The sequence below is a fragment of the Nerophis lumbriciformis genome, linkage group LG17 (assembly GCF_033978685.3).
Source record: "Nerophis lumbriciformis linkage group LG17, RoL_Nlum_v2.1, whole genome shotgun sequence".
Lineage (NCBI taxonomy): Eukaryota > Metazoa > Chordata > Actinopteri > Syngnathiformes > Syngnathidae > Nerophis > Nerophis lumbriciformis.
Window position 1 is genome coordinate 23,370,952 of NC_084564.2, and position 25,681 is coordinate 23,396,632.

Sequence of the window (25,681 nt, forward strand, 5' to 3'; positions counted from 1 at the left end):
AGCTTAAATCGCTTACAAAAGGCTTTACCTGCTATTCCTAACTACAGTATGGGCAAAACATCCAACAATAGGCTGTGATATGTCCTGTATGTAGCCTGTTGTCTTTGTTTATATGACTAAAATAATGTGTGTTCTCTGGCAGACGACGCATTACCACATTGTCTAAAAGTACACGTGTTGCCAAGTGGTCTAATCAAGACGCGGTCACATTCATGGCTCCACTTTCTGGCAGACACACTGTTGTTGTGAAACCATCGTAGCCATAGTGTGTCATTGATCACCTGGGAAGTCTGACTGACAGAGTAGACATGTGTTCATGTCTTCCCGCTAATTTCAAGTAAAGCTGTGAAATAGTGGAAGAATGCCCCATGAAACATTGAATGGCCTTCCAATTCTTTTTATGACAATATAATTGGGGACAAGCTTTGGCAGTCATTAGTATGCACCGTTAAATCTGCGGTTGGTGGTTAAAAGTACACCAAATTTTCCAAAGTTTTAACACATCATCACCTCTGCCAGTTGGATTTATGTTGCCAACATCTTTGTTTTGTCCTCAGCTGGGATAGGCTCCATCAGCCACGATGACCCTAAACGGAATAAATGGTAGACAATGAATGAATGCGTTGCAATGTGATTGTTTTTCTTACCAATGTGCTTGTTTGTACATCAGCAAAATAACAAAAAAAATGCAATAATAAAAACAAAAATCTAATTTCACTGTCGCTTGACTTTCTTGTGATTTAAATTATCATTATCTTAAGATTTGCACAATAAATCCTCATCTGTTGTTTGCTAACAACCCTTGACACACTTTTTTCCCTGAATCTCTTCAGGTCAATGGCGTGTGTGTGAGTGACAGGAAGAAAAGCTCTGAGAAGGCATCTTTTTCAAATTCTTATCTATGGTAAGAAAAAAAATGTATACACACACACACACATATGTATGCATATATACATGTATATATGCATATATATATATATATATATATATATATATATATATGCATATGCATATATATATATATATGCATATATATATATATATATATATATGCATATATATATATGCATATGCATATATATATATATATCAGTGGTGTGCTCTCAGGTCCAGCAAGGCCTTCTCCGCTGGCCGAACATAACCAGAAATCATGATCATAATTAAAGATAAAAACATGGATGGATTTTTTAATTTACTTTCCCTAAATATCTAAAAGTATTCATATTCTCTTCATGTCATATTATGCTCCTTCCAGTGTTGTTGTTTTTAGTTTTAATTTGTATTCAATCCGAATTCAGCTAGCTTATGTTGCCATGCTGTATGAAATCTGCATGAGGCCTTCAGAATCAACAATGCAGGCGTTCGTGCACTGTAAGCGATCAGGGACATACAGTTGATAGACAGTTGCGATAGCCAATCAGATCACGAGTTGTTGTCAGTAAGGCCTTCTAGCTGGCCAAAGATTGAACGTGACATTTACGCGTCCTGTGATTAGATACTCATCGGGACCGTTAGTGGATGAATTTGACAACACATAGAGTTGATAGACAGTTGCGATAGCCAATCAGATCACAAGTTGTTGACAGTAGCCTATCCAAGTAGCCTGATGTTAACGAGACTGTGATTGGATACACACTTGTCATTCCAAAGTGAGTATCCATTCACAAGTTTCAATTTAGCAGGAAGCGGAAAGTGTTGCGCCGTAACCAGACTGGGATAGCAGGGAAGGAGAAGAAAATGTTGAATAGGTGGCAGATTTATATTTGCAAGGCCATTTTCAAGAAGGATATTTAAAGAGAAACTACATCTTGTGAGACGATGTCGGCCAACCCCGTAAGCAAACTCAGCTGTTCTGGCGATGAAATGCTTGCCATTTCCACTCGAATAAGCCGACGACGAGAGGTACCACTGGCTTATACGGCGTTGAATAGGTCCTGTGAATTGTGAGTTCAAATATTTTATTATTTCACTTTTAATATGTTTTTTGCAATTTGTATTTTGACAGTACCACATAAGATATTTTTTAATTGCTGATGCGTTTTAATTGATTTTTAAATGCATCAGAAAATAACCTGTTTTGTACACTGATGAGGTATTTCAATGGACAGTAGTGTGTAAATGTGTTCCTGTATAGTATTTCTCCAGCAATGATCATGTTGTGACATGAATTATGGTATTTTGAGAGGTAATCTTTGAAGTCGGACATCACTGAAGGCCTAGGTGGGAAACGCACGGCCTGCCACTTATAAAGTTAAAGTTAAGTTAAAGTACCAATGATTGTCACACACACACTAGGTGTGGCGAAATTATTCTCTGCATTTGACCCATCACCCTTGATCACCCCCTGGGAGGTGAGGGGAGCACTGGGCAGCAGCGGTGCCGCGCCCGTGAATCATTTTTGGTGATTTAACCCCCAATTCCAACCCTTGATGCTGAGTGCCAAGCAGGGAGGTAATGGGTCCCATTTTTATAGTCTTTGGTATGACTCGGCCGGGGTTTGAACTCACAACCTATTTATATATATAGCGAAAGATAAGTCGCTTTGGCGGAAAATTAGATTTTACTTCCTGAAGTTTAACTCCTAAATATTCAAAATCGTTGGAATGGAGTTTATCGTTCTTTTAATCCATCCATCCATTTCCTACCGCTTATTCCCTTCGGGGTCGCGGGGGGCGCTGGAGCCTATCTCAGCTACAATCGGGCGGAAGGCGGTGTACACCCTGGACAAGTCGCCACCTCATCGCAGGGCCAACACAGATAGACAGACAACATTCACACTCACATTCACACACTAGGGCCAATTTAGTGTTGCCAATCAACCTATACCCAGGTGCATGTCTTTGGAGGTGGGAGGAGGCCGGAGTACCCGGAGGGAACCCACGCAGTCACGGGGAGAACATGCAAACTCTACACAGAAAGATCCCGAGGCCGGGATTAAACTCACGACTACTCAGGACCTTCGTATTGTGAGGCAGACGCACTAACCCTTCTGACACCGTGCTGCCCTCGTTCTTTTAAACTCCTTATAATTAAATTATATACATATACTGTATAATATATATATATATATATATGTATATGTATATATATATATATATAAATAAATGATAAATGGGTTGTACTTGTATAGCGCTTTTCTACCTTCAAGGTACTCAAAGCGCTTTGACACTACTTCCACATTTACCCATTCACACACACATTCACACACTGATGGAGGGAGCTGCCATGCAAGGCGCTAACCAGCACCCATCAGGAGCAAGGGTGAAGTGTCTTGCTCAGGACACAACGGACATGACAAGGTTGGTACTAGGTGGGGATTGAACCAGGGACCCTCGGGTCGCGCACGGCCACTCTTCCACTGCGCCACGCCGTCCCATATATATATATATATATATATATATATATATATATATATATATATATATATATATATATATATATATATATATATATATATATATATATATATATATATATATATATATATATATATATATATATATATATATATATATATATATATATATATATATATATATATATATATATATATATATATATATATATATATATATCAGTTCCGAAAACCAAATTGTACAAAAACTGTTGCAATTAAATGTGGGAAAAAGTAATATGATAGAAAATAAAATAAGGATATATATATTATTTTTTATTTTTTTTATTTTTATGAAAAAAATTGTATTTATAAATTTTTTTGGACATATAGATATAAAGATTTTTGAGCGCCGTGTATAATCTTCTATATTCTCATTGGACCATTTAAAGTTTTTGGTGCTGTTTACTGGCGTCATCTTGCAGTCTACACATATCCTCTGTGTGACTGCCATCTACTGGTCACATTTATCATTACACCATGTATCAAATAAAACTACAACCAGAATTATTCCGTACATTAGGCGCACCGAGTTATAAGGCGCACTGACAATTTTTCAGAAAATGAAAGGATTTTAAGTGCGCATTATAGTCCGAAAAAGACGGTATATATATATATATATATATATATATATGTGGTACATGCATAATACAAAAGCCTCATTTTTACCAAGTACTTAGCTTGAGTTCAGTATCATACACATCATTTAGCATTTTGATTGTAAAAAGTTCAACATGCTTTTGGTAACTTCACGTTACATTGTAAGAATTACACAATATCTCTTATAACAGATTAAGGTTCCATAAGGTTCTGGAAGCGTGTTTGAAATATAGTCAAAGTACTAACAGAACCTTAATTGAAATCCTTAGCGCTCATGATCCTCGATGCTAGCTATGGCTGTTAGCAGTTACTGCTGAACTCTTTCCCCCCATCTGACATAAACCATTGGTTTTACGTAACTTCTGAGAAGGGTTTCAGGGACGACCGTACCTCGACTCTTTGGCATGAAAGAGCTGTTTGGTAATCTGCTTTGACGTTTGAGAGTCGCCGAGGGATTTCTTGCAGAACCCCCCTTAGATAATTGCCAGCATAATGACTCACTGGGTGGGATTATTGAGGGACATGAACTATGTAGACTCAGACTGTAGTCCACTTTGTACATTGTATTTAGAATTAAGGTTTACCCAAGCTCTTTGTAATGCGATGCCATGTGTCTGGGGCTCTGATTAAAGACAGCTACGCAGTGTGAATATTTCATGTAAATAACCTTTCCAATATATTTAGAATATTTGCCTGTCTTTTAGGGAAATTATGCTAATGTAATGTGTTGCTCTACTGTAGTTGTTGTTGACTATTTGCTGCTAGCAAAGCATGGCAATCCTGTCTGTAGAGTGTTGCTAGCAGGATTATGTTTTAATAAGCTTATATAAACACCCCCTACCATTCAGTCTCATTACTGGAAGTGAAGTAAGTCAGCTGGACCTCCTTTACAACAGCTCTTTCTTTCGTTTTTTTTAATTGTTTAGTGTGTTTCCTCTTGTCTTTGGATTTCCTGACTGCTTCATGCTACACTTGCTAACAAAACAGTAGTTGTCCATATAGTTGAAAGGTGTTACACTATCTTATCTTTTAAATGGTAATTAGAAATGTTAGCTTATATGTTTATACTATCTGGAGTCTTTAGTGAGTAATTTTACCCTACCTACCTCCAAGCTGTTCAGTGATAACCAGCAATGTTAGCTTAAACTGCGTTACTACATATGTTTAAGTTCATAAGTTAAGTTAAGTTTAAGTTCATAAGTTCATCGCAGTTAAATAGCAATAAAGTATTTGGGGAGTTTAGAAGAGTACTGTATATAAAAATGTTGGATTCATATTTTGTTTCAATTTTTTGCTCAATCAACTTGAGTCCTAAATAAGAATAGCTATATGTAACTATGTCAGTACTTTTATTTTGAAAGAATTAAATAAAACTATGTATAATTAGTTGTATTACTAATCTTATGTATATTCAGGCCTGATCTTTACCCCAGCAACCCATCCCTTTAACATTTACTGTATGGATAATAACTCATTTTATGCATTTTTTTTTTCAAAATAAAAACATTGACATAATTAGGTAAAATGGGAATTCAAGGGGTTAAAATAATAAACAAAAACAAGACATGTTAGCTGTTTTTTTTTTAGGACTGATGTAAATAATTAATGTTATTTCCCAGTAAGAATCTAAAATCCATCCATCCATCCATCTTCTTCCGCTTATCCGAGGTCAGGTCGCGGGGGCAGCAGCCTAAGCAAGGAAGCCCAGACTTCCCTCTCCCCAGCCACTTCGTCCAGCTCTTCCTGTGGGACCCCGAGGCGTTCCCAGGCCAGCCGAGAGACATAGTCTTCCCAACGTGTCCTGGGTCTTCCCCGCGGCCTCCTACCGGTCGGACGTGCCCTAAACACCTCCCTAGGGAGGCGTTCGGGTGGCATCCTGACCAGATGCCCGAACCACCTCATCTGGCTCCTCTCGATGTGGAGGAGCAGCGGCTTTACTTTGAGCTCCTCCCGGATGGCAGAGCTTCTCACCCTATCTCTAAGGGAGAGCCCCGCCACCCGTCGGAGGAAACTCATTTCGGCCGCTTGTACCCGTGATCTTGTCCTTTCGGTCATAACCCAAAGCTCATGACCATAGTTGAGGATGGGAACGTAGATCGACCGGTAAATTGAGAGCTTTGCCTTCCGGCTCAGCTCCTTCTTCACCACAACGGATCGATACAGCGTCCGCATTACTGAAGACGCCGCACCGATCCGCCTGTCAATCTCACGATCCACTCTTCCCTCACTCGTGAACAAGACTCCGAGGTACTTGAACTCCTCCACTTGGGGCAAGATCTCCTCCCCAACCCGGAGATGGCACTCCACCCTTTTCCGGGCGAGAACCATGGACTCGAACTTGGAGGTGCTGATTCTCATCCCAGTCGCTTCACACTCAGCTGCGAACCGATCCAGTGAGAGCTGAAGATCCTGGCCAGATGAAGCCATCAGGACCACATCATCTGCAAAAAGCAGAGACCTAATCCTGCAGCCACCAAACCAGATACCCTCAACGCCTTGACTGCGCCTAGAAATTCTGTCCATAAAAGTTATGAACAGAATCGGTGACAAAGGGCAGCCTTGGCGGAGTCCAACCCTCACTGGAAACGTGTCCGACTTACTACTGGCAATGCGGACCAGGCTCTGGCACTGATCATACAGGGAGCGGACTGCCACAATCAGACAGTCCGATACCCCGTACTCTCTGAGCACTCCCCACAGGACTTCCCGAGGGACACGGTCGAATGCCTTCTCCAAGTCCACAAAACACATGTAGACTGGTTGGGCAAACTCCCATGCACCCTCAAGGACCCTGCGGAGAGTATAGAGCTGGTCCACAGTTCCACGACCAGGACGAAAACCACACTGTTCCTCCTGAATCCGAGGTTCGACTATCCGGCGTAGCCTCCTCTCCAGTACACCTGAATAGACCTTACCGGGAAGGCTGAGGAGTGTGATCCCACGATAGTTAGAACACACCCTCCGGTTCCCCTTCTTAAAGAGAGGAACCACCACCCCGGTCTGCCAATCCAGTGGCACCGCCCCCGATGTCCACGCGATGCTGCAGAGTCTTGTCAACCAAGACAGCCCCACAGCATCCAGAGCCTTAAGGAACTCCGGGCGGATCTCATCTACCCCCGGGGCCCTGCCACCGAGGAGCTTTTTAACTACCTCAGCAACCTCAGCCCCAGAAATAGGAGAACCCACCACAGACTCCCCAGGCACTGCTTCCTCATAGGAAGACGTGTTGGTGGGATTGAGGAGGTCTTCGAAGTATTCCCTCCACCGATCCACAACATCCGCAGTCGAGGTCAGCAGAACACCATCCTCGCCATACACGGTGTTGATAGTGCACTGCTTCCCCTTCCTGAGGCGGCGGATGGTGGTCCAGAATTGCTTCGAAGCCGTCCGGAAGTCGTTTTCCATGGCCTCACCGAACTCCTCCCATGTCCGAGTTTTTGCCTCTGCGACCGCTGAAGCCGCACACCGCTTGGCCTGTCGGTACCTGTCCGCTGCCTCAGGAGTCCTATGAGCCAAAAGAACCCGATAGGACTCCTTCTTCAGCTTGACGGCATCCCTCACCGCCGGTGTCCACCAACAGGTTCTAGGATTACCGCCACGACAAGCACCAACTACCTTGCGGCCACAGCTCCAATCAGCCGCCTCGACAATAGAGGCGCGGAACATGGTCCATTCGGACTCAATGTCCAGCACCTCCCTCGTGACATGTTCAAAGTTCTTCCGGAGGTGGGAATTGAAACTCTCTCTGACAGGAGACTCTGCCAGACGTTCCCAGCAAACCCTCACAATGCGTTTGGGCCTGCCAGGTCTGTCCGGCATCCTCCCCCACCATCGCAGCCAACTCACCACCAGGTGGTGATCGGTAGAAAGCTCCGCCCCTCTCTTCACCCGAGTGTCCAAAACATGAGGCCGCAAATCCGATGACACAACTACAAAGTCGATCATGGAACTGCGGCCTAGGGTGTCCTGGTGCCAAGTGCACATATGGACACCCTTATGTTTGAACATGGTGTTCGTTATGGACAATCTGTGACGGGCACAAAAGTCCAATAACATAACACCGCTCGGGTTCAGATCCGGGCAGCCATTCTTCCCAATCACTCCTCTCCAGGTTTCACTGTCGCTGCCAACATGAGCATTGAAGTCCCCCAGTAGAACGAGGGAATCACCCGGGGGAGCACTCTCAAGTACTCCCTCGAGTGAATCCAAAAAGGGTGGGTACTCTGAGCTGCGGTTTGGCGCGTAAGCGCAAACCACAGTCAGGACCCGTTCCCCCACCCGAAGGCGGAGGGAAGCTACCCTCTCGTCCACCGGGTTGAACTCCAACGTACAGGCTCTGAGCCGGGGGGCAACAAGAATTGCCACCCCAGCCCGTCGCCTCTCACTGCCGGCAACGCCAGAGTGGAAGAGAGTCCAGCCCCTCTCGAGAGAACTGGTTCCAGAGCCCTTGCTGTGCGTCGAAGTGAGTCCGACTATATCTAGCCGGAACTTCTCCACCTCGCGCACTAGCTCAGGCTCCTTCCCCCCCAGCGAGGTGACGTTCCACGTCCCAAGAGCTAGCTTCTGTAGCCGAGGATCGGACCGCCAAGTGCCCTGCCCTCGGCTTCCGCCCAGCTCACATCGCACCCGACCTCTATGACCCCTGCTATGGGTGGTGAGCCCATTGGAGGGGGGACCCACGTTGCCTCTTCGGGCTGTGCCCGGCCGGGCCCCATGGGGACAGGCCCGGCCACCAGGCGCTCGCCATCGTGCCCCACCTCCGGGCCTGGCTCCAGAGGGGGGCCCCGGTGACCCACGTCCGGGCAAGGGAAATCTGGGTTCCTTGCTTGTTTTCTTCATAGAGGTCTTCGAGCTGCTCTTTGTCTGATCCCTCACCTAGGACCAGTTTGTCTTGGGAGACCCTACCAGGGGGCATAAAGCCCCCGGACAACATAGCTCCTAGGATCAATGGGACACGCAAACTCCTCTACCACGTTAAGGTGGCAGCTCAGAGAGGACAGAAGAATCTAAAGAAGAATCTAAAATTAAAATATTAAAATAGAAAATAATAACCCCTTGTAGGGAAAAAAAAAATAATTAAATAAAGGGTTAACTACTTTAGTTTTAGTAATCTGTTGACCTTTACAAAAGCAATTCTGTAAGAAAAAATAACAATGTAAGACATATATTTACTTAATATAGGTACTATCACTTAAGGTAACTGCCTTCTGGCAGGACGTAGCTCTTCAACGATAAATAGCAAAGTTATCTTAGCTGTTAATAACAACATGTTTTAATTTAGTTGTATTTTCAAATTAGCTTTTGTGATCCCCTGTCCTTTATAAAGCAGATTATGTTGCCTTTATGCATCCATTAAAATAAATATGTGTCAAGGTAGAAAGTGGCTGGCCTCCGGTGAACTTAATTCCTCAATGCTAATTAGCAATGTTAGATTTACTATGTTATTGTTTCCCATTATCAAAATCATGTGAAAACTATCTCTTAGTTGTAGTTTTGATGCGTTATTATATCATACGACAAGTTAAATTAGCAGGGCTTGTTATCAGCAGAAAAAAAGCAGTTGTTTTTATTGCTCCATTCACAAATCACATGTATCCCATATTGTTTATAAAATCAGCGGAAACGAGTGTCATTTCCTCTTCATCTCCCACTCTGACGTGTAATAGAAACTCTCTCTGTTGAGATTATAGTTAATACATAACTTGATTTATGTCAGAATTCTGTCTGTTCTCTTGAAGTTTGGCTGGACATTAACCACACGCTTCTTGATAAGAAAAGTACCGCTGTTTGCAAAGTGCAGTACAGAACTCAGTTTCGGTGTTAAGAGCCACATTGTATATTGGGCATGTTATTCAGCAACCGTATCCAAGGAAAGTGTGAAAAACAAGCCACATTGAACGCCTCTGTCTGAATGAGACATGTAGAGGTGGGCAATACTATGAATTTTTGTATCATTCCGATACCAAGTAAATCTAGGGATGGTATCACTGAAACTGCTATTTTTCAATAACATTTAATGATTTTTGTCTTTATTTTGTTAATCATGATTATAATCAAAATGAATCAACTGACAAATATTTTAGAGTAAAAAAATAAAATTCTGCGTCTTACAAACATTGTGTGTAACAAACTGGTTTTCTACTGGGTATGACTGCAAAATAACCCACCAAGACCAAAGAAAGCTGTAAGTGCCAGCACTTTGATAAAGAAGGTGAGAAACACTGGTGAACTTAGGTTCAAATTTTTACTGTAGAAAAGTACGAAGGTAACTTCCCAATGTGTCTCCCCTCATTGCTGTCTTCACCAATAAGGGACTTCAATGAGGTAATTTATTTATTAGTGATACATTTATATATTTCATTACAACTATGATTATTATCCATTAAATGTGCTTTGTGTTCATATTTTGGGATGTTTGGAACAGATTATTTGAATTTACATTATTTCTTCTCGGAAAAAGTACTTTTATTTTATTTCTTTATTTTTATTTTGTATCATTTTATTTTTTAATCTTTTTTTTTTTTCAAATTTTAATTACAAAAGTTTTCCTACGATTTGGTTTTCGGTTTAACTTTCTGAACTGATTACTAACATAAAATAAGTTACTGTATTGCGCATAATACAGACAAACGAGTTTGTCACTGTTAATTGGTTTAGAGCGGTGGTCAGCAACCCGCGGCTCTCGCATGCGGCTCTTTAGTGCCGCCCTAGTGGCTCCCTGGAGCATTTTTAAAAAAGGATTAAAAATGGAAAAAGATGGGGGAGTAATAATTGTTTTGTTTTAGTATGTTTTTTGTTTGAGGACAAACATGACACAAACCTTCCCAATTGTTAGAAAGCCCAACGTTTAATATGTTTGTGTGTATGCTTCACTGATGAGAGTATTTGGTGAACATCGTTTTGTCCTACTAATTTCGGCGGTTCTTGAACTCACCATAGTGTGGACTGTGACGCAACAGTTTGTTTACATGTGAAATCTTCCACTCCTTCTTTGTCTCATTTTGTCCACCAAACGTTTCAGGCTGTGCGTGATTGCACAAAGGTGTGCTTTGTTGATGTTATTGACTTGTTGGAGTGCTAATCAGGCATATTTGGTCAGTGCATGACTGCAAGTTAATCAATGCTAACATGCTATTTAGGCTAGCTGTATGTATATATTGCATCATTATGCCTCATTTGTAGGTATATTTGAGCTAATTTAATTTTCTTTACTTTTATCCTCTTTGTATATAATTTATATTTGCATTTCTCATGACACATTATCTGTATGGCTGCATTTCAGATAGTTGTTTGTGTGCCATGTTGTTCCAGACCACAGCAAACATTACCTAGCTTGCCAAAGATTGTAATAAATATATTAAAAGAAGACAGCCTGCCGTTTCCTTTAACTTGTACACATACATCTATACCTTTGGCCTACAAAAGCCAGTAATTTCCAGGAGTTATCTCACCTTCTGAGTAGCCTCTGATTTACTAATGGTTTCTACTGTTGTAAAAATGTGTAGAATAAATATTACATTTCAACGTTTCTGTCAACGAAGATTTGCTTCAGCCTGCGACACATAGTCATTTTGATAGTAGGCTATTATAGCTAATATAGACACTTACGTCATGTGTTGCCTTCACTATACCACTTATATATGGCTTTTCTTTTTTTGCGGCTCCAGACAGATTTGTTTTTTGTATTTTTGGTCCAATATGGCTCTTTCAATGTTGTTGGTTCCCGACACCTGGTTTAGGTTCTGACCGTAGTGAATTAATTTCCGTAAAGTAGGAATGATTAATTACAAATCATAGCCCGATAATTTAAAACAAATATTTACGAACTTTTAGATATGGCCATTAACAATATGAGAGCTCTCGAGACATGAAATCAATCAATCAATCAATCAATGTTTATTTATATAGCCCTAAATCACAAGTGTCTCAAAGGGCTGCACAAGCCACAACGACACCCTCGGTACAGAGCCCACATAAGGGCAAGGAAAAACTCACCCCAGTGGGGTGAGTTTTTCCTTGAGAAATGACACACATATAGTGTCACCTTCACGCTCCTCTAATCTAATATAGTAATGCTGCCTGAAATTGAGCCAATCGGTGACCACGATATTGAACAGCGCTGCAGTACAATGTAAACTAAAACAATCAAAGCTAAGGTATTGCAACAGGGTAAGCTAATGTTAGCAGGTGTTAGAAACAGTAATTTTGCCAGCGGGCAAATTGTGTGTTGTTGTTGTCAAGACTAAAAAAGCAAATTTACTTTCTCAGCTTCAAATCAGCTGTATTAGAAAACAGCGTGCATTTCTTGAAATTTCCCAGTGCACCTAAATGTGTCACAGCCAGTCAGGTGACATTGCTCTTTTCTCTTATTGGTCAGCAGTGGGCACAAGTACAGAAACCAGGAAGCAGGTAAAAGTGCTGAACTAAACTAATAAACACAACATGGAGTTGTAGTAGTCCTTTTTTAATAACAATAACGACAATCTAGCAGTACAATCAGCACTGTTAAGCGACGTTACAAGCTATTTGTTTTATTAACATGGTGCTTTTCAGAGCCATACTAACTCATCGGCGGTCACTCGAACGAGTATGACGATCCTCCTGGTAGGGGTGTATCCCTTTTTGGAGGATGCCTGTGCGTGACTTTGTTTAACATTGGGAGACTGGTACACAGACAGTCACCACATAATCGGGTCAGGGTCCAGTGGCATGGGGTCCAAGACAACTGGGGACCCTTTTCTGCTGCAGCCTTCTTCCGCCGTTGTGGTAGTTCTTAAATCTACCGTCTTCCGCCTGCTCCGCCGTTGAGGTCTTCACCGTATCCCTAGCTAAGGGGCAGTCAGGTACTAGGCCTTTGCCAAGGACCACCAGGGGTAACAGTAGTAAAGGGGTTAACCTCCTATGGCCCCAAGACCCCATAGAGGAGCCTCCACTGCCGAATGCACTTAAACGTCATGCCCAGGACTAAATGCTAACTACATACCAAACAAAGGTACCACCGGTAAGCCATCTTTCTACTAGCTGTAAGCATGTCAACATTTGGCTGTTTAGGAATAGTAAGTAGTTGCTGTTTAAGTTTATTTCAAACATGATACAGCTACATTATGGTACATCTAGGGCTGGGCGATATATCGAGTTTGTAAGATATATCGATATATTTTAAAACAAGATATGAATTAAGAAAATATCGTAATATCGATATACCGTAGTTTATTTCACGTTAAAATTCTGTTCTTTGTTCTCTCCCGCTTCCCCTCCATGGGCTACTAAACCCCTCCCCTTCCTCCTTCCAAAACATGCTTGCACGTATAAGAACATCCATGATTTGTTGGTTGTTTACTATGATGAGTCACGATTGGTTACGGACAGGCCAATCAAAGGCAAGATAGGGCGGGTCATCGAACCAGGAAGGGAAATCACAAAGTGCCTGCCTGCAAATGTTTTTTTTTTTATCTGAGTTTGATACATTTTGTATTATTTGTTATTTGTTTACGTAGAAATAATATTTTTCTATTTTATTTATGTTATGTAATCCTGTACTACTTAAACAGTTTATTTTCTGTGCTGTTAATACCCATCCTGACTAACTGGGTTAATAAAAGTGCCACTGACTGTTTACAGTACAGTTGTCATTCACTTCAATTTCACTGAATATCGCTCAAAAATGAATAATGTTATGTATACTTTCACCAAAAAATATATTGAGATACTGTATATATCGAATATCGAGTTTAAGTAAAAATATATCGAGATATACTTTTTCGTCCATATCGCCCAGCCCCAGGTACATCACATATTTCCAATTTTTCATTACAACATGTCTGAAAAAGAGTAGAAAGAAGCAGAGCAATCCTACAACTTTTCCACTTCATCGCAATTACTAACACATTTGTTCACTTCCTGTTCTGAATTTGTAACCCAATTTAAATGAATGACTGATAAATAATACATACAACAGTTATCATAAATAAACAGTTAAAAAAAGCTATGATTCACATAGTCGAGATTATTAAATTTTCAATAAGCTTCAGAATGTTTATCAGGATTGTTCTTCTTTTAACTTTGTAAACACTTTGAGTTTGAACAGTTTCTTAAAGTGGATTGTATTAGTTCTTTGTTTGACTTCTGTGCTTAATCCGTTCCATAATTTAGTTCCATATACAAATATGCTAAATGTGTTGTACATGCATACAAATGTTTTTAGTTAGATTTTTCCCCAAGAATATATTTTATTGAGAAGAATTCTTGTACATTTTTGGGTAGCAGGTTATAGTTTGCTTAATTAGTACATATTTTTAGCTGTTTGCTAATGCACCAACTCATTGATTTTAAATTTTTGAGTCATTACATAAAGTTGTTTACAATAGTGTAAAAGGAGCAGAATAAGCATAAAACATTGTTAGTATTCTGTTATTTTCTTCTTTTAAGCATTAAATAAACTATATTTTGAAGCGAAGTTTGCCTTCCTCGAATGTATCACCTTTTCAATCAAGGACACATTTAGTTTGCATGGCTTTTCTTTATCGCGCTTTCATTTTCTTCGTCCGTCTTTATCAGTTTATTTTCCCTCGCTCTGTTTGATTGCTGGCAGCTTGCTGTGCTTTCATCTCATATGGGACAGATAAGCCGACAAAGAAGTCTGCATGGCGTTGTTTGTGCTGTGGGATCCATACGCATACAGAGACAGCTCTATAAGTCCTCCTTCCCTGTTTGGACACGTCAGATAATTCTAGAGACTCACTCATAGGTCAAGTCACGGCAATCATCAACAAAGAGTGATTTTTATTCAGGGAGTAAACAGATGCCATCGAAATCGGTCCGAGGTTTAGAGGTCGTTGATAATGTCAGAAGTGCATAGCTGATTATTTACTCTGCCGTGTGACTTGTGTGACGACACCGCCGACGGGCCAAAGTACTTCTGCCGCTAGGCGACATCATACGCAAATACGGTGTTAGCTTTCATTGCTATGCTGATGACACCCAACTCTACATGCCCCTAAAGCTGACCAACACGCCGGATTGTAGTCAGCTGGAGGCGTGTCTTAATGAAATTAAACAATGGATGTCTGCTAACTTCTTGCAACTCAACACTAAGAAAACGGAAATGCTGATTATCGGTCCTGCTAAACACCGACATTTATTTGATAATACCACCTTAACATTTGACAACCAAACAATTACACAAAGCGACTCAGTAAAGAATCTGGGTATTATCTTCGACCCAACTCTCTCCTTTGAGTCACACATTAAGAGTGTTACTAAAACGGCCTTCTTTCATCTCCGTAATATCGCTAAAATTCGTTCCATTTTGTCCACTAGCGACGCTGAGATCATTATTCATGCGTTCGTTACGTCTCGTCTCGATTACTGTAACGTATTATTTTCGGGTCTCCCTATGTCTAGCATTAAAAAATTACAGTTGGTACAAAATGCGGCTGCTAGACTTTTGACAAGAACAAGAAAGTTTGATCATATTACGCCTATACTGGCTCACCTGCACTGGCTTCCTGTGCACTTAAGATGCGACTTTAAGGTTTTACTACTTACGTATAAAATACTACACGGTCTAGCTCCAGCCTATCTTACCGATTGTATTGTACCATATGTCCCGGCAAGAAATCTACGTTCAAAGAACTCCGGCTTATTAGTGATTCCCAGAGCCCAAAAAAAGTCTGCGGGCTGTAGAGCGTTTTCTATTCGGGCTCCAGCACTATGGAATGCCCTCCCGGTAACAATTAGAGATGCTACCTCAGTAGAAACATTTAAGTCCCATCTTAAAACTCATTTGTATACTCTAGCCTTTGAATAGCCCCCCTTTTTTTAGACCAGTTGATCTGCCGTTTCTTTTCTTTTCTCCTCTGCTGCCCCCTATCCCTTGTGGAGGGGAAGACACACAGATCCGGTGGCCATGGATGGGGTGCTGGCTGTCCGGGGTCGGGACCCGGGGTGGACCGCTCGCCTGTATATTGGTTGGGAACATCTCTGCGCTGCTGACCCGTCTCCGCTCGGGATGGTTTCCTGCTGACCCCACTGTGGACTGGACTCTTACTGTTATGCTGGATCCACTATGGACTGGACTCTCACAATATTATGTTAGACCCACTCGACATCCATTGCATTCGGTCTCCCTAGAGGGGGGGGGTTACCCACATATGCGGTCCTCTCCAAGGTTTCTCATAGTCATTCACATCGACGTCCCACTGGGGTGAGTTTTTCCTTGCCCTTATGTGGGCTATACCGAGGATGTCGTTGTGGCTTGTGCAGCCCTTTGAGACACTTGTGATTTAGGGCTATATAAATAAACATTGATTGATTGATTGATTGATTGTGCATCGATACAGCCATCTGCTGCCCACCACAACAGGGGCAGCTGATTGCTTGCACCTGCGCTGATTGGAGTGGCGGCAGCCAATCCAGAGGGCGCTTAAAGTCAGCTGACATGTCATCTTTAAAGATGTCATGTGTGATGTAGGTTGCTATTGTGACACTCAGTGGACACATCTAGAACAAGCAGTTTATTTCATTAAAAAAATGCAGCTAATTTTTATATTTAGCAAACTGATCCAGATTAAATTTGTTCATGGGCCGTACGTTTGACATCCCTGGTCTAATGATCTCATTGGTCATATTCCAGGTGCGTTTTGTACCCTAAGGAGACTTATTTCCTTTTAGCGCAGATTAATGTATTGTTTTTCTGGTTGACGTATGCGTCACACCAAAACAAGGCATCTGTTCGGCTCCTCACCAGTCAACAGCCCAGGTCTTGCTGTACCTGATGTCGGCTGTAATATTGGCACAGATAAGAAATATTATGTCTCTAATAGCTATTTGGATGTGAAATAGCAGACAGCATCAAGAAATTAACCTAGGGGGCGCCACAAACATGAAATTACTACCAAGAAGGTCCTTTCAGAGTTGCTGCATGCGGGTCGGAATCAAAGACTGGTGGGAGAGAGTTGTTTTGAAGGAATTTTTGGACGAAGGATGGAAAGAAAATTTTAAATGTCGTGAAGTTCATTCAATTTGATCTGTGGATTAATGGAAGGAGTTTTAAGTCCGAAGGACAAGACCGGTTGGTTGTTCGTGCCCCGATATCGCTTCAAATGAGGGTTGCTATTGTTCTGTACAAGCTTGCCATTTGTGCGGAATACAGAGTTACTGCTAATCAGTTTTGAGTGCACAAATTAAACATGAAGAGTTTTGTGTAGCCTTTTTTCTTTGCCTTGTAAAATACCTGCTTCATTCTCTTCCATCTCACTCATATTTGTTCTGGAGTCCGAATGAGGCCGGCATTCTTTTTTTTCTCCCATCGATGCACTTCAAAACGTTCCGTTCTTTTAATTTGTGAAGCAAATAAGCAGTCCCTTCTTCATCCCAGCCGTTGCCTATGTTTTGATTAAATGGGATTTGCTTCCGGGTTTAAATCCCGCGATATGAAGGGTCCCCCTTAGCACTCACACCCACTCGACAGATCTGGTGTTCTCTGCATAATCTAGGTGTGTTCGAATAATTGAGGCAAAAGGAGCTCCAACCAAGTATTGAGTATTGTACATGCTCATATTTTTCATTTTCATACTTTTCAGTTGGCCAACATTTCTAAAAATCCCTTTTTTGTATTAGCCTTAAGTAATATTCTAATTTTGTGACACACGGAATTTTGGATTTTCATTTGTTGCCACTTCAAATCATCAAAATTAAATGAAATAAACATTTGAAAGCATCAGTCTGTGTGCAATGAATAAATATAATGTACAAGTTACACCTGTTGAATGCAATTACTGAAATAAATCAAGTTTTTCAAAATATTCTAATTTACTGGCTTTTACCTGTATAACGGGACCGCTGAGACTTATTAAATAGAATAATATGGCACTTTAGGATCTATAAAGCTATGGTTCATGTTCAATTTTGTACAATGCACAACAATTCAGTGTAAAGGAGGCCTATCAAGATTAGTATGATTTCTAATGGGTTGTTTTGGCATTGTTGAATTGTTGGGTTAGTTTTGATTGTTTTGTTCTGTTACTGCTGTGTAACGTGTTCATAGGATTATGAATGGAAAAATCCATAAGCCTTTCATATAACGCTATAAGCCAAATGACAGTACTGTAGATGAAGGCAAAAAAAACTGTTGTCCATATACGGTAAACCGACACTGACCATTACATTAATAAGTGACAGAATCCTTTCATCCACAACATTTTAAGGGAGATGGTGTATTAATCATGTGCTTTGTGTAATTTTCTACTTAATTGCCCGTTTTGAACCTGCACTTTTTCCACATCTTTAACCCTTTATCTTGCAATGACGTATTCAAGACACACAGTTTACCTCATGCTGATAAATGGTAATGAGCGGTCACAGTCTCCAAAGTGTTCCATTCCATCATCACTTGTTTAATTCAAACTGTTTGAAATGACTAAGTGGATCAGTGTGAGTGAATGTGGCTTTTTTCTCTCTCCCTCTTGGCCTTGGATCAGAACACAAGTTCAGCATAGGGGAGATTCGTTATGATGGGAAACAGAACCAGTCGTGTCCAGGGTCTCTCAGTCCTTCTCAAGTGCTTACCGACAGACACATGACATCTGGATCGGCACCCAGAGAGGCTTTAGCTCGAACCCCGCCAGCTGTTGGCAGTTTGTGGAGCCAGTTATGTAAGCCTGACCCGCTCTCCTTTCTGCCTCACGCCATGCTGTGCACTTTATCAGTAAGTGAGATAACACCTGCAGAAGTGCTGCACTTCTCTGATCCAGGCACACACACACACACACACACACACACACACACACACACACATAAACACACGTCAACATGATCCAACTTGAATCTTTCAGAACTCTTCAGAACATTTTGTTACAGGCTTGTAACTTTCACGTCTTTGTCTCGCTTCACACTCTTGGCAGCGTACTCTTTTGTTTTGTACACACCCACGCTAAATCTCTTTCTTTTCACAGAGTTGCTCTTTTCTCCCGCTAAATAACTACGTTCACGTTCTCAATGTGGAAGCACCACACAATTACTTATTCTCAGGGCCCGGTGCCAAAAGATTGACCTGAGACACCAATGGGGTGTTTTTGTTTTTGTCATGTACTGCAAAACCAAGTTTTATTACCTGTTGGTACATGTTTTTGAGTATTTGGGATCCCTACCTGTACCGAAATTTTTAAAATCATGTTGGAGATACTTATAAGACAATCTTGCCTTCTTCCAAACTTGCCCCAATTGAGCCGTTTGGAATTTGAGACTTCAGTGATGTATTTTACCTTAGTTATATCAGTGGGTATCTCGCCATGTATGGTTGAGGTTTACCAAAATAACTTTGCACGAGTCCGCCATTTTAAAATGTTGCTAGCATTATTAATTAGTTGGAAACATCCAAGTTGCACCTTAAACATTGGTACTTATTTTATAGTTCTGGACCCAAAAATACGTCTACAAGTAAAATTCCCCTCAAAATAGACACAGTAGTGATTTTGGCGCGTTTCTATTGTATTTTAGCACATTTTAAAAAGCCTACTTTTAGCTCCAAAATGTGGGCGGGCCTGCATCAGCCTGCTGACGTCATCTACAGAAGATGTGTTTTGGTAGAATCTTCATCCGTGATCATGATATTTTCGCATAGAATTTGAAGAAATTATCAAATATTCCTGCCAGATGTATTGTTGCAGGTTGTAGCAATGATGGGAATATGAGGAAAGTATGGACGGTTGGTAGAGCGGCCGTGCCAGCAACTTGAGGGTTACAGGTTCGATCCCCGCTTCCGCCATCCTAGTCACTACTGTTGTGTCCTTGGGCAAGACACTTTACCCACCTGCTCCCAGTGCCACCCACACTGGTTTAAATGTAACTTAGATATTGGGTTTCACTATGTAAAAGCGCTTTGAGTCACTAGAGAAAAGCGCTATATAAATATAATTCACTTCACTTCACCTCTCCAGTCAAAATGACTTGCGCAAAATGGGACGGACCAAGCAAGAGGAGTGTAATTTTAATGATTGTGACTTTGAAGAAAGGTTTTGGTTTGAGTTTGGATTGGAAAAAATGTAAAAGACTCAAACTAAATGTCATCCCAAAAATCAGGAGCACCCTTGATGGGAGAAAGACTGAGTAAGAACCTGTGGCCAAATGGAAAAAGAAGAGCAGGGTTAAAGCTCAAAAACAAGAGAAAAAGAAGGTATTTATTCTGTATTTTGCGTCCTCTTCTACTGATGTCTTTCTCCAGAGCATGAGGAAAAAAGCTATGGTGTCTGTGAAAGAGGAAATAGAGGAGTAGAGAAGTCAGTATCAGTTTTGAGATGATCATTGACATGCAAATAAGTGATCAAAATTCTAGTTTTGCCATGCCTTTATCCACACTTTCTATACTTGGAAAAGGGCTTCAGTTCTGTTGATGACGTTACACGCGCATCTCAAGTCTGCTGATGGAAAAGGTCTACCGATTACTCAAAAACTATTTGATTTTATGGGAAATGACTGCCAGATGCAGTTTCAGGGGCAAAAAATACATAAAGAAAACTTGTTAGGGACATTTCAGTCATCTAACCCTTTAAAGCAGGCGATAAGACAGTCTTATGATTGTTCCTCTGCTATCAATCATTGGTGTTTGATAAAAATAGAACATGACGTGTTAGTTGTTTTCAGTTATAAATGTTTATTGTGGAAAAGCGGATCGTTTGACTTTGAAGTTGATGGTACTCTTTAGAAGCTTGTAAAGCTTTTTTATTATCAGGGAACTGATTACGAAACAATTCCATTACTTTGGTGTGTTTACAGTTGAAGGTGCCTTCAAGGAAATCTTTTTACATTGTTGCATTCAAGCACATCTGTGCAATTCAATAATTTTGACCTAAAAGCTGCAGCATGTCAAGAAAGTACAAAGGCAACTCAAGTAGCTGTTTTTCTGTAATGTGTCAAACTCAGCATTTCATAGCCAGAGTATAGTTGTTTAGCACTGTATTCCTTTTTTTTGGTGTTTGGAAAATGCAGTAATTTATCAGATATGGGTTACTGAAAATGGTAAATGGTCTAAAAGAAATGGTATCTCTCCTGCCTCGCAGGAGCACCGTTCTCAATAGTGGTCCTGTGGTGTTGCCTCCATAAACTACAAGGGCCTTTTCCGCTCCGCCATCCATCTTCCACAGTCAGTTGCACTTCCACAGACACACCCTAACTCACACTCCTCAAGCACTTTTATTCCAGTGAGCTCATACTGAGGTTGTGTTTGTCCACTCAGGCTGAAAAAGCTAAGCTGCCCTCAATTGTTGATTGCCGAGAAAGAAAACATTCTTCGATGTGCTGCACCACACAGCAGGTAAGGAGGCCCTAAAGAAGGGGATTCGATCTTGTGAATGGACATCATCACTGCCCCCCCGACAATCTTCCACTTCAACAAGAGGTTATAACTGCTTCCATTTTTAGTGTTTAATTGCGGAAGCCATTACCGTGATGTGCAACGACACAGCGGCCCTAACTAGAGCTAAACTACCCACAGTAACCCCCACGACCTCGGCCCCCGAGCAAGCTTTGAAACCTGAGAAAGCTGTCCCGACCTTTGACATTCAGGCTCCCGCCTCTCACGGTAAGAGGAGCCCACCGGCCCCTCCCGTTCTCCAACCCTTTCGGACAGGATGTGACCTATGAGGAGGGCTCTGCAGGAGGGCCTTGACCCCAGACACTGTCCAGACTACGTGTCTGGACCCAACCTGGGTCGATCAAACCTGATAACAAGATGTATGAGTTGGAAAAAAATACACACATATATATATATATATATATATATATATATATATATATATATATATATATATATATATATATATATATATATATATATATATATATATATACCGTTTTAGGTCTGTCAAACGATTATTAAAAAAAAATAATAATCTGATTAATCACACTCTAAACCATGATTAATCACAGGTTATTATTTGCTTGCATAAATTAAATTTGCTGACGAAAATACCCTAATATTTGCATACAAATGCAATTGTGTAGTAAGAATGTCAAACAGGAACATTGAAAAAAATATTTTACTGAACTGCAAGTCAAAACTATTAAGCTGTTCTAGTTTTTATTTTAATTTATTTTATTTTATTATCTTTTGCTAAAAAAATTCCAGGATTTCAGTTCATCTTCAGCATTGGAGCATTCACACGCAATTCCTTCAGGAATGGCCTAATCTAGTTTTAAATGTTTAATAAAAAAAAGGAATATAACTACAAAAAAGATACAACAATTTTATTTATTTTTTCCTTTCCTTTCCCTTCTTCTTTCCTTTCTTCCCCTCCCTTTCCCGAGGGGGGGGTGTCTATAAGTTATGATTCAATTTATGTCAGTAAAGGCTTCCAGGTTAGTTCCCATTCGTTCATATTTGTAGAGTTTATAAATGTTATTTTTTCAAGAGTCATTACGTTCACAAGTTAATTTAACCAGTTCCTGAAGTTCGGTGCAGATGGGGTTTTCCACTCTTTGAGATGGAGCCTTTTGGCCAAAACCATCCCGAGAAGCAACACATCTGTAATATATTTTGGAAGTTTATATGTTTGCACTTTGCTTTATTTTGTGAATGCTCCAAACATTCACACATATGGTTTTGTACACCAAAATGCATCTATTTTGTCTTCTTCTTCTTCTTCTTCTTCTTCTTCTCCATCTCCAGATTTTGGCGTGCTCTACCTTCCACATTTTTCACCCGATTCAAACCGGTCCAACTTCAAACTGTTCAGCCTATTCGGGAATTGTGGGCTTTCCCTTGTCAAATTCCAAAAATTTCCAGATTTCCCAGAATTCCAGGTTTTCCTGGACATTTTTCCCATTCAAAAAAGTATTGGCCATTTTTCAAACTTTCACCATTTCCACATTTTTCAACCTATTCAAACCATTCCACCTTCAACACATTCCACTATTCTGGAAATTCAAACTTCCCCTTTTCCAAGTTAAAAAAAAAGTCCAGGATTTTCCAGAATTCCTGCTTTTCCAAAGCCCTATGTCCACCCTTTTTTCTGGCGACTACTCCTCCCACATTTTTCAACGTATTTCAACCGTTCCACCATCAAAACATTCCTCTTAATCAGGACCAAAAACAAAGTTGTTTTTTGAACTGGAAAAATTCTGGGTTTCGTTTCCCTGCAATTCCAGGAATTCCGTAATACTATTTCTCATTTCAACATGTTACTACTTCAACATTTCTCCACCGATTTGAAAAATTTCAACACCAACCATTTCAACTCATTCAGACCATTCAAGTTTTTCACCATTTTCCAAAAAATTCCCGCTCTTCCCGAAATTCCCAAATGTTTTGGAAATGTTAGCATGTTAATGTTTTATGCTAGCTTTTTTACCTAGTTTCGTATTGTTTTACCTAATAAACATATATTTTGTTACTAGCCTCCTTCTTAGAAGTATGTTAGCTCTTCATTTATTTGCATGCTAATGTTAGCAAGCTAATGTTTTTTTTCATGCATTTTGGCTAATATTGTACATTGTAAACCTAATACTCATGGATTTCATTACTTGGCGCCATGTTACAAGTAGGCTCGCTGTTAGTCTGTTAGCATGCTGAGTTTTTATGTCAGCATTTTAGCTAATGTGATACATTTACAACTAAAATATATAGATTATGTTACTTTGATAGATTATGTTACTTTGTAACGTTTTGGAGTATGTTAACTCTCCTAACTATACCAAGATTCATAGCTTCTGCTTTTCACCTCTCAAACCATTTTAACATTCTATTTCAACTTTCAAACTATTTATATATTTCACTAATATTTCAGTTTAGCGTCAGCTTTTCAACATTCAAACAATTTTAATAGAGATAACATCAGCCTGCCGATATTATCGGCCGATAAATGCTTTAAAATGTAATATCGGAAATTATCGGTATCGTTTTTTTTATTATCAGTATCGTTTTTGTTTTTTTTGTTTTTTATTAAATCAACATAAAAAACACAAGATACACTTACAATTAGTGCACCAACCCAAAAAACCTTCCTCCCCCATTTACACTCATTCACACAAAAGGGTTGTTTCTTTCTGTTATTAATATTCTGGTTCCTACATTATATATCAATATATATCAATACAGTCTGCAAGGGATACAGTCCGTAAGCACACATGATTGTGCGTGCTGCTGGTCCACTAATAGTACTAACCTTTAACAGTTAATTTTACTCATTTTCATTAATTACTAGTTTCTATGTAACTGTTTTTATATTATTTTACTTTCTTTTTTATTCAAGAAAATGTTTGATTTATTTATCTTATTTTATTTTATTAACATTTTAAAAAAGGACCTTATCTTCACCATACCTGGTTGTCCAGATTAGGCATAATAATGTGTTAATTCCACGACTATATATATCAGTATCGGTTGATATCGGTATCGGTTCATATCGGTATCGGTAATTAAAGAGTTGGACGATATCGGATATCGGCAAAAAGCCATTATCGGACATCCCTAAATTTTAACATTCAAACCATTTCAGCATTTAAACAATTTCAACATTCAAACCATTTCTACATACATCCTACATTCCATTAGCATGTCAGTTCAGCGTCAGCTCTTCAACATTCAAACCATTCCAACATTCAAACTATTCTTACATTCATACTACATTCTGTCAGCATTTTGGTTCAGTTCAACTTCAGCATTGGACGCGTTGAATGCCACTGGAACTGGCAAGGTGGGCTACCACGGAACGGCCACATTAGTGGCCGACGAGGAGGGGGTCGCGCAGCTGGCGGCGACGATGATGACAGCGTCGTCGGTGGATCCGCTGCCAACCATGAAGATGGCGGCACCGTGCAGAGTCCCGCCGGTGATGCGGAAGATGTCCGCGCCGTGCGAAGGCGCGCCAGAGAAGATGATGGTGGCGGTGCCGTGGGAAGGCCCGCTGGAGACGAAGAAGGTGGCGGCGCCGTGGGAAGAAACGTTGGCGGGGATGACAGCGGTGTGTGCTTGGCTGCACCGCTGCTGGTAGTAGTCCCCCCTCCACTAGTCGGATGCCAGACGCCGTCCACCACTGGGCGAAGGAGTTCCGGGTTGTCGGTGCTCCCCTGTTCAAAAACCCGGGACGGGCGGAAGGGGGCCAGGAGGAGGGACTACGACACGTCCCTCGCCGGACTGGCAGGGTGAGCGGGTGCTGGCAGGAAGAGCAGCCGTGGTGCAGCTGCTGGAAGCCGCCTTGGAGCAGGAACAGGTGCTGGGGGTTCAGCCGGTGTTGGGCGTTGTGGCGCTGCGACCCGTGTAAGACGAGGGGCTGCGACCGGCGTGCGACGCGGTGTGGGAACCGGTGGTCGAGGCGCCGGCACAGGAAGTGGCACAGCAGGCGACGGGGAAGATGGTGGCGGTGGCCGCGCCGGTCGGAGATCCGGACCCGGCGGCCGAGCCGGGAGGAGTGAAGGCGGCGGTGGCCTAGTTGGTCAGAGAGCCGGAACCGGCAGTCGAGGCAGAGGGAGAAAGTCCGAGCCTGCTGTGGGCTGGTACCGCACAAACCTGGCTTTTAAGTCCTTGATGAATTGTGCGGCCCAGAACGTCGGCTGTACATCGTCGAAAGGGGTTCTCGCGAGGTAACAAGAGTCTGGCTCGAAGATCCTGTTAGGAACTCGCAAGGCTGCCGTTTTTGTGACCCCAAGATGCAGGAACCAGGAGAGCAAAGAGGAGGTAAGATGAGTTTTAAT

The 25,681-nt window shown here is 41.2% G+C and overlaps 1 protein-coding gene across 1 annotated transcript in view; it reads left to right on the forward strand.

The window, feature by feature from the left end:
• The first annotated feature begins 857 nt into the window (after nt 1–857).
• The window catches only part of rab4b (RAB4B, member RAS oncogene family), a 131,058-nt gene continuing 106,234 nt past the window's right edge, over nt 858–25,681 (forward strand). The window contains exons 1-4 of the mRNA XM_061972914.2: nt 858–904; nt 18,475–18,701; nt 21,052–21,134; nt 21,228–21,305. The gene's annotated coding sequence lies outside the window, so the exon portion shown is untranslated. The remainder of the gene's footprint in view (nt 905–18,474; nt 18,702–21,051; nt 21,135–21,227; nt 21,306–25,681) is intronic.